Consider the following 9,758-nt stretch of genomic DNA (forward strand, 5'->3'; position numbering starts at 1 on the left):
CCACACCCCGTACCCCAACTGCAGAGGGGCTGCCATGCCCACACCCCGTACCCCAACTACAGAGGGGCTGCCATGCCCACACCCCGTACCCCAACTACAGAGGGGCTGCCATGCCCACACCCCGTACCCCAACTGCAGAGGGGCTGCCATGCCCACACCCCGTACCCCAACTGCAGAGGGGCTGCCATGCCCACACCCTGTATCCCAACTACAGAGGGGCTGCCATGCCTGCCCACACCCCGTACCCCAACTGCAGAGGGGCTGCCATGCCCCACACCCCGTACCCCAACTGCGGAGGGGCTGCCATGCCTGCCCACATGCTCACTGGCTTTTATTCTGCCCCATACTCATTTGGCCCCGCCGTATGGGTGTGGACCACACTGTCCAGGGGAGGGACAGGCTGGGCATCTGCACCCCTGACTTTGGCTTCCTCAAGTCCCTGCAGGGGCACTGGTTGTCTCCAGGCCTTCCTGAGCGCAGGTGCTTGGCAGGAGACTCCAAGTGCCAGAGGGAGTAGATCCCGTGTCCAACACAGCTGACAACGGATGACCCGGCAGCCTCTGTCTGGCGCTGAGGAGTGAGTATGGCCAGCATCCCTCCGCAGCTGGCTGCTTCACGTTGGGTGGCGTCTGGAGCCTTCCCCTGTGGCATGGAGTGAGGTCGGGACCACCGGCTGATGGGCAGGTCGGCAGCTTCAGAGTCAGGCCCCGGGCAGGCCCAGCCCGGCTGCTGCTCCCAGTGTGGCCAGACACTCTCCCCTCCCCACTGGCCTGAGCTGCCTGCCTGGGCTGAGTGTTCAAGGCAGGCTGGCATCGGCCCAGAGCTGCCAAAAGCAGGGGCAGGGCCTCAAGGACAGAAGGGTGAGTAGGGGCTGCAGAAGGCAGTGGCCCCAGCCCTGGCAGTGTGTCCTTGTGGAGACTGGCTGGATGTTTAACTTGAGGCCCGGTCCCTCCAGCTGCTGTCCTGGGCGGCTTCTCTCCCTTCTGGTGCCTTGGGGAGGGGTGCCCCTGCAGGCTCAGGGCTGCAAAGCTGGAGCATTGCTGGGTGGGAGGGGGCACCTGCATGGCCTCTCTCCCCGCCCCTGGCCTCCCACCACATGTCTGAGGCTCTGCAAGGGTAGAGGGCAGCAGTGGGCCCCGCAGGAGAGGGCCACAGGGCCAAGGAACCCCAAGGACCCTGGATGGGCAGAGCTGGGCCCTGGAGAGCCTCTGCTGGCACTGGAGAGGCAGAGCCCTGGAGGTTCTCCCGTGGCCCAGGGCTGTCCCCACATGTGGCAAGATCTATTTCAGGCTGGGAGTGTGACTGGCAGCCAGCCGCCGTGGTCTGTCTGCCAGGGATACCCCAACTTCCCCAGCCTCCCACAGTCCCCAGGCCTCCTCGTGTGCCCGCACTGTGCTTGGCGTGCACCAGCCAGGGGCCGGCCCTCTGGGAATGCAGCATGTCTGTGTGTGAGTGCGTGCATCCATGAGCACATGCATATGCCCGGGCAGCCTTGGAGCATCCTGGACCCCTGTCCTAGCGTGGAGTTTGGTGGTGTGTGCTGGGAACTTTGTTGGACCAAGGGCCGGGACCCAAGACCAACCAGGCCCCTCTGTTCACCGCTCCCACCCCAGCTCAGCACATACCGCTCAGGGCCAGGGGGCAGGAAGCACGGGTGTCCAGCCCAATTTCAGGTGGGGCATAGTGGGCAGGTTCTGCCCATTCATGCAGCCACAGAGCTTTCCTGGGCAGTTTTCTGCCCTCCACCAAGTCCAAGTCACCTTTGCCCGCATGCCAGAAGTGACGGCAGGGCAGGGGCTGAGGGCCACACGGGCTGCTGGCTGCTGGCTGCTGGGCTAGGGTCAGCCAGCCAGAGAGAGGATGGAGCCGGCAGCCTCAGGGGCACACACGTGCAGGCATGTGACCATCCACAGAGAAATGCATAATGCTTTTACGTACGTATGCCTGTGCACACATCACATGTGAGTGCCCTTGCACATGGTGGTGGGATGGGTGCGAGCAGACGTGCGTGCAGACGAATGTACATACGTGTACATGCGTACTGGGTGTGCATGAATAGCGGGCATGTAGGAGGATGTGGTGTGTGCATGGAAGGGCAGACAACTGGCCCCAGTCCACACTACATGGTAGCTGAGCCCTCAGACGCTTGTGGGCCTGTGGATGATCTTTTAAATTTTTAAATATTTTTATTGAGCTTGACTCATGCTATGTTGCCCAGGCTGGCCTTCAATCCCTGGGCTCTAGCAATCCTCCCGCCTCAGCCCCCGGAGTAGCTGGGACAGCAGGTGTGAGCCACCGTGCCCAACTGGGGATGCTCTTGGTAGTTTCTCCTCGAAGGGGCACCGTGACAGGGCCCAGGAGTCACCAGGCCTGGCCTTGCGGCCACTCTCCACAGATGCGGTGGGGAGGGATGGTCTGGGTGCTTGTGTCTGGTGACTCTGGCACCTGATGGTCACCCAGCCCACACCAGTGCTGTGTGACCTGGCACCTGTTCCATCCCTCGGCCACAGAGTGGGGAGTGAGGAAGCAACAGGCTGGGTGAGCGCTCCAGCATGACCCCCCACTGCCCAGGCCCCTGGAATAGGGGACAGCAGACAGGCCCAGACTCCCCCAACCCCCAGGTGCCCTCTGCTGCCCATGTCTGCCCCTCCGCCAAGCAGGCCCCTGGTCAGTCCAGCCAGAGTAGGTCAGAATGGGCCTGGGCTGGGCATTGCTGGGGCAGCGAGGGACACCTGCAAGGCCTCCCACTGAGTGTCTGAGGCTCTTCGAGGGCAGATGCCAGGCAGCCCCTGAGGATGCCCCCACCCCTCCCTCTGCCGCCTACTCCCCATCCCCCACCCCTCCCTTCACCTCCACCCCATCCCCTCCCTCCGCCTCCCAACCCCTCTTTCCACCTTCTGTCCCCCAGTGTCCTTGAAGGCACTGACAGTAGCCCTCTTCTAGGCCCTTCTGCTGCTCTCTGGTCCTGTTCCAGGTGGGGTGGGGGCTGCTACATGAGGAGCTGCTGGGCCTGGGGCCAGAAATGGGGGGCTCTTTTGTCACTGTCTGGAGTCTGAGTCTGCCACCTGCTCCCCTGGTTTGAGGGAGTTGGGGGGAGTGTGGAGCACGCCCTTCCCAGCCCCCACAGCTGGGTGAGGGTGGGTGGGGGCCGCCCAGCCGTTCTCCCACGGAGCTTTCAGATAGTAACCAGACACAGCAGGCTGACATAGACCCACTGACGGACGGGCACCCGGGATCCAGGCTCCTGCGGGACCGGCCTGCCCGGTGTGTCCGGGAGACTCGGCTGGCCCGCCCCCTGGCGGCCACGGGCGGCACCATCTGGAAGTGGACATTTACGTCCTTGGGGCACCTGGCCTTTTCCCGAGGAATGAAGCCCACCTCGCACCCCATCCGGTGAATCTGGAGGCCACGAAGATGCCTTGATGTTATTTACCGTTGTATGAGGTCTTTGCTGAATCCTGGGGCCCTGCCTGGCTGGTGCTCCCCAATCCCACACAGCAAGGCCTTCTTGCCTTCCTCCTCAGTCCTTCCCTTTCCGGGTCTAAGGACCCCCTGGCCAAGACAGTGGAGACGGGCTCGGAGGAAAAGGAACCCTGAGCCCTGGGAGCTTCAGGAGATTATCCGCCCCTGCAGCATCCCAGTCCCAGTCCCAGTCCTGGCCCCAGAGACCTCAGTGGGGCTCTGGACACACCCCAGGCCTGAGCATCCCGGCCTCCTCTGCCTGGGGTCTAAGACCTCCACCACCAAGCTGAACAAACAGCCGAAGGCCTGAGTCCAGAGCTCTGCCAGACCCACCTGCCACCTTCGACTCTAGAAAGCCCCCCAATCCTGCCTTCCCCTGCAGGACTGGCCCCCAATTTCTGCATCTCCAGGGGCACCCCAGGACCATCTGGGGAGGCAGGGCATGCACGTGCCCTCAGGCAGCCCCACTTCGAGTCCCCTGTCCTGCGTGAGGACAGATGGCCCTTCTCAGGCCTTGAGTGCCAGGACCCTCTGCCCTCTCCAGCCTAGGTGCGCCTGCCCCAGAGCCAACACCCTCCAGGGTCCCCTGGCTGTCAGCCCCCACAGGGCTCAGCCACCCTGCAGATGCACCCTGGTCTCTTGGGAGGCACCAAGTGGGGGCGGTTGCCTTTGTCTCCAGCCTGTGGGGAGTCCGGGCCCAGTACTCCGCATCCTTCCAAGCTCTGATGCCGTGTTGAGCCCGCTGCCTGCACGGTTCAGACTGGCGGCTTCCTGGGCCATCAGTAACTGTCTCTGCCGCCTGTGCTACGTGCCTGAAGGGCTGGCAGGTCCCTGGGGAGGCCAGGACCTGGGCCAGGCTGGTAAGAGGTGGCGCCGGGGGCAGGACCCAAAGCTGCAGTCAGTGCCTGAGGCCAGCCCAGGCCCTTCAAAGGGGCCGTGGGCGGTGGCAAAGGGGAGGTTCTGTGTGGTTTTCCTGCCCGGAGAGGAACCTGGCTCAGGAAGCCATTGTCCCTACACAATGAGCACGGCTGGGACTGTGAGGTCAGGGGCGCTAGGCTGGGGGACCCAACCCTGACCTCAACCCCGACTCTGTTCCATCCCTGATACAGTGATGCGCAGTGCCCCCTGGGGCTGCCACCCCAGCTGACCCTGGCCAGGGAGGAGCCACAGCTGGGGTCAGGGCACTCCTGAGCAGTCCGGGGGGCCTAGACTGGGGAAGTGCCGGAGCTCAGGCTCGCTGACAGGCAGGGAGGGAGCGTCACACATGCCCACTTCACAGCAAAGCTGGGACCAGAGGCCAGCCCTGCTGTCTCTGACAACGGAGGCCTAGGAGGCCCTAGCTGGACTGAGATTGGGATGGGAGGCCGGGCAGAAGGCCCAGTCACTCCTGCCCAAGGGAGGCAGTGCCCACTGTGCCAGACGATGTGGGGACCCTCCTTTCCTTTGCAGCCAGGGGCCTTTGCACCAGCCCGACTGAGTCATTGCTGCCTCCCTGTGGACAATAACATTGTCTGCCAGGTGCCCGCCTTGGTGGAGCCTGGGAAAATGACCCCAGCCTGACCTGGCAGCCAGCACACCTCAGGGGGTGGCCTCCATGACTCTGCTTCAGCCTGGACCACCTGTAGAGCTGAGTTGGCTGCCGTGCAGGTCTTGGGCGGGAGTGCAGGGCGGGAGTGCAGGTGCCGCAGAACCTGGCAGGTGGAGGCAGCACTGTGGGCTGAGGTTGAGCTAAGGTCAGCACCTGCACGCCACAGCCTCGCCTGCCTGGGGCCGCAGGAACACACGTGCTTGGAGACACGTACTCAGCATGGAGACGATGTTCAAGCTTCCGTGTCTGTCCTCTGTCCCCGGGGGCCTGGAGGATGGGGAGTGGGCCGCCGTCCCCGCTGTCCCCGCACAGCCCACCCTGCAGGCCTCACCCCCTCTGAGTTGCCCCCCACAAACCTCTGCCCAGGGCATTCCCTCCAGCTGGGGTTCTGGAAAATGCGTGTTTCTCATTCATTCGTTCATGGATTCACTCAGCAAACTCGGAGAAAGCCAAGCGCGTGTGCAGAGTCGGCGAGGATGAAGCAGGAACTGGGGAGTGCTGCCCTCAGGCCGGCGCCCTTGTCATTGTGGGGGAGAAGCACTTCAAGCTACACCCCCCACCCCACAAGATCCACAGGCACAAGTTTGTGTAGGGAAATCAGGGCGTGAGGCGCAGCAGCCGGCCTGCAGAGGAGAAGTGGACTTGCCAGCCGCTGGAGGGTGGGCTGTGGGGCTGTGAGCAGAGCGCATGCTTGGTTCCATTTCGGAGCACTCTGGGGAGGGGATGGAGAAGGACCCAGAGGCAGGGGGTGCCCCTGGGTGGGCCCAGGAGGCAGGTGGAGGAGGAGATGAGGCTGGTTCCCTGGTGAAGGTCTCAGCAGGGATTTGTCATTAGGGAAGGGGGACAGCGGGAAGGAGTGGGTTCAGGTGGGGTGAAATTCAGGGGCCTGTGATGTGTGGAGGGGCTGGGGTTGGAAGAGCCTGGGATGATGGGCGCCTGGGAGGTGAAAATTGGGGCTCAGCAGCCTGCTGGTGGCCTTGGAGGGCCCTGGGCACGCCCTTGGGCTGGTGTGTCCCAGCCTGGCTCCCGGGGAGGTTGCCATTCAGAGACGATATTTCCCAGTCCACCAAGGGGAGGGGTGTGGTGGCCACACGGCCACTGGGTGACAGGTGCATCAGTACACACCCATGCACAGGACACTCACGGGCTCTGCAAGCTGGGGGAGGCCCCTTGGGCCCTGGCCGTCAGGAGGCGCTGCGGGACAGCTGGGTGGGCTGTGCAGGATGGGAGCCTGAGGGGCCCTTAGTGCCTGTGTCGATGCAGCCCTCTTGCACGTGTTGGACATGTGTGACAGTGTCATGAGGAGGGTACGAGCCCCGCCAATGGGAGGGGAGGCCTCCAGGGAGGAAAGGAGCTCCTTTGTCACTTAAATGGGGTGGCCACCTGGATTTAGGATCAGAGCACTGCATAGGGGAGCTTTCTCGGAGCCTTCTCTGCTCCCCAGCGCAACTTCCATTCTCATCCTGACCCGTGGAGTGTCTCCAGGCGAGCTGGGCGAGGGTCACAATAGGGTGGGGTTAGAGAGTGAGTTCTGCCTTGGGGACACACCTAGCTCAAAGGCAAGGTCCATGGGGTGGAGGCAGGAGAGGCAGCCTCAATAAGGAGGGGCTGAGAGGGTCCTCGGCCTCAATGAGGAGGGGCTGAGAGGGTCCTCGGGAGCCCATAAACCTTCCCAGAGGAGGGGCTGGCCAGGCTGAAATGGGCCACAGAAGGTCCCAGGTGTACGGAGAGGCAGGTCGGCCTTCCAACCTAGGACCCAGGCAACAGAGGGTGTGTGATGGCAGGGCTGGTGGCTCTAGGGAGAGCAGGGCAGAGGTGGGCAGAGCCCCACAGCCAGGGACAGCAAGGGCCTCTGAGAGTTGGGGGGCTGGAGTCCCCTGAGACTGGGGTGTCATGCTCTTTACAGTGGAGGACCCCCAGCCGGTGGGTGGGAGCAGGTGTGGGGCCACTGAGGAGGAGGTGTGTGCTGGGTGGTGGCAGTCCTGCAGCCCAGGCCAGATGGCGGGGTGAGGCGGGGGTAGGGTCCTCTGCTGAGAGCCAGGAGCGGGACATTCGGGTACTGGGCTCTGGATGAGTCACTGCTCACCAGGCTGCCCGGCGCCAAGGGGGGGCCTGGCCGCAGGAAGCAGCAAGGGCTGATCAAGGGCAGGAATGGAAGCCACTGGACCTCCCACTTCCTGTGGCCCGAGTGCTGGGGCTGGACACCGGTGTCCACGGCCTAGGCTGGATGGCTCAGAAAACAGAAGGCACGTGCGCCATGAGCTGCGTGGCTGAGCACTGGGGGCATGCAGGATCGGTCCCAGTGGGTGCAGGGAGACCCAGGAAGCTCCCGTTCATGCAGGAAAGAGGCCCCAGAGGGCTGTGGATCAGGGTGGAGGGGAGACGGTGGTCCCAGCAGGGCCACAGCCAGGGCCAGGCCAGTGAGGTGGAGGAGGATATGGCAGGCAGGTATCCACTTGACCAGGCTTCAGAGAGGGTTCAGGGGTACCCAGGAGATGGGGGTGCTCACGCACATGGTAGGGCATGCTGGGGCTGGCTCCTTGGATGGCGGGGCCCTGGCTGGGCATCGATGCTCAGAGCCCTGAGCCAGGAGACAGCCTGTAGCACCCCAGCACGTCTGGCATGCTGTGGCCACCACCCCAGCCCACCAGCAGGGGCCCAGGGTGATGATGCTCACCAGCACCACTGCCAAGGTGGTCCTGTAGGACCTGCATAGGGGAGCTTCCCTGGAGCTCTGGTCACAGCCCTAGCACCCTCTCCCTGTACCCCCATCTGACCTGACTCCTGGCCCCAGCAAATAAGCAGTCACCACTATCCCCCGCCCTGCTATGGCTTGCCACCGCCTCCAGGGTGCCACTCCAGAGCCTTGCTCCTTCCCCTGGTCCAGCATGGCCTCAGCCCCTGCTGTCCCCACCTGTGCCCCTGGGACTCCTTGCCCTCCCCTGACTGGGGTCTATGCCCCGCTGCCCCTGCCTGCCAAGCCTTTCCTCTGTCACCTCCTCCCTTGGCAAACTCAACCCAAGCACCACCTCCAAGAAGCCTTCCTTGCCACCCTCACCCCCATGTCGGACAGTCCTGCAGATTCGGGGGGGGGAGGAATGTGGCCTCTCTCTCCCAATGGCCCTGCCCTGAGGCCCAGCTGGGGAGGATATTCCTCAGAGCAGACCCTCCCCCCAAGCTGTGTCCCCTTGCAGTATACACAGGCGTGAGGCCCAGGCTGCCCCTGGGGACAGCAAGTGACTGGACCCTGCAGAAAGCCAGGAGATGCTGCAGCCACGTGGCCAGCCCTCCCCGACTGTCATTCTGTCCAAAACAATGCGAAGGAAACAAGGAAACGCAGCCAAGCCCTGAGGCTCTCCAGTGTCATGACGTCTGGTGCATTTTGGGGAAATATCAAATATCACACCCTCTTAAAAGCGCGGCTTCCTTGGCGTGCACAGGGCCAGGCTCTCAGGCAGCCGGGTGGAGTCTGGCCCCCACACCCCCCACACCCACCACCCCCCACCCCCGCCTGCCCAGGGCTTGGGCCGGACCCCCAGAGCCCAGGCCGGGGTCAGGTGCAGGGGCGGGGTCAGATCACAGAGGGCCCAAACTGCGGGACCCACTGTATCCTAAGGGTTCAGATCTCGGGGCAGGGGCAGGTGCAAGGGGCAGGGCCAGATCCCAGGAGGTTCAGTTCGTCGGGCGCGGTAGGGGCGGGGCCCGATCCCAGGGGGGTCAGACCGCGGGGCGGGGTCGGGGGCAGGCGCTAGGGTGGCTCCCCGGCGCGCGCCTGGGATTGGTGCCGGGCGCTGGCTCCTCGTTCGCCCCCAGCGGGGCGGGCACGGCCCCCTGAGGCCGCGGCTGAGCCTCCCACTCGCAGCCCGCGGTCCCGAGTCCCGGCCGCACCTGCGGAGGCCTGGGCTGCGGCGGAGGGAAGGCCGAGCCGGGCGTCCGCCCCCGCGCTGGGCGCCGCGGGGAGGGTCTTATCAGCGAGGGCAGCTGGCGGCCTGTCCCTGCGCGAGCGCCCCGGCCCAATTCAATGGCCATTGTCCGCCGGCCCCTTTGTTCTGAGGTGTCCACTTCCTGCCGGGCTAGGAGCAGGCGGGCAGGAAACCCTCCGAGCCGAGGCCCAGACGAGGAGGCCGGCCCAGCCTGGGGTCAGAGGCGACGGCAGGCCTGGCTCGGGGCTCCTGGGGGTGGGGAGTGAGGCTGGGGCTCCGCGTGCGGTCTGCGGGGCGGGTGCAGGCGCGGGATGTCCCCTCCAGGGGAGGCACCGTGAGGGCGGGTCTCCCGACTCCAGACCCTGCCGCGCGGGGGGCGGGCGGAGGGAGGAGGGGAAGACCCTGAGACAGAGGGTGCCCCTCCCGGTTCTGCTGTCTTCCTCTGCTCCCTGCTGGTTGACAGGCTCTGAGAGAGCGAGGGCAGGCTCAAGTTTCAGGGTCGTGAAAACCCAGCGCCCGCGGCCTCCCATGCAGAAGACGCTCACCCAGGACTGTGGGCTGGGAAGAGGGGCTGAGACCTGGGAGGGGAGTGAGGGAACCGGCGCGGCCAGGGTTCATCCCTCCTTCCGGGAGCTCTGTGGCGCTCCCGACCAAATCAAGCCGTTTGCACCCCCACGTCCCCTCTCCCCTGTGCTCCACACTGCCCATTCACCGGGCCCCATAGGTTAGCCCAGCACAGCACCCTGATTGGCCATCGGCTGTAAGCTCACCCGTAGTTGGGGCTG

Source organism: Macaca nemestrina, chromosome 7 (assembly GCF_043159975.1).
Source record: "Macaca nemestrina isolate mMacNem1 chromosome 7, mMacNem.hap1, whole genome shotgun sequence".
Taxonomy (NCBI): domain Eukaryota; kingdom Metazoa; phylum Chordata; class Mammalia; order Primates; family Cercopithecidae; genus Macaca; species Macaca nemestrina.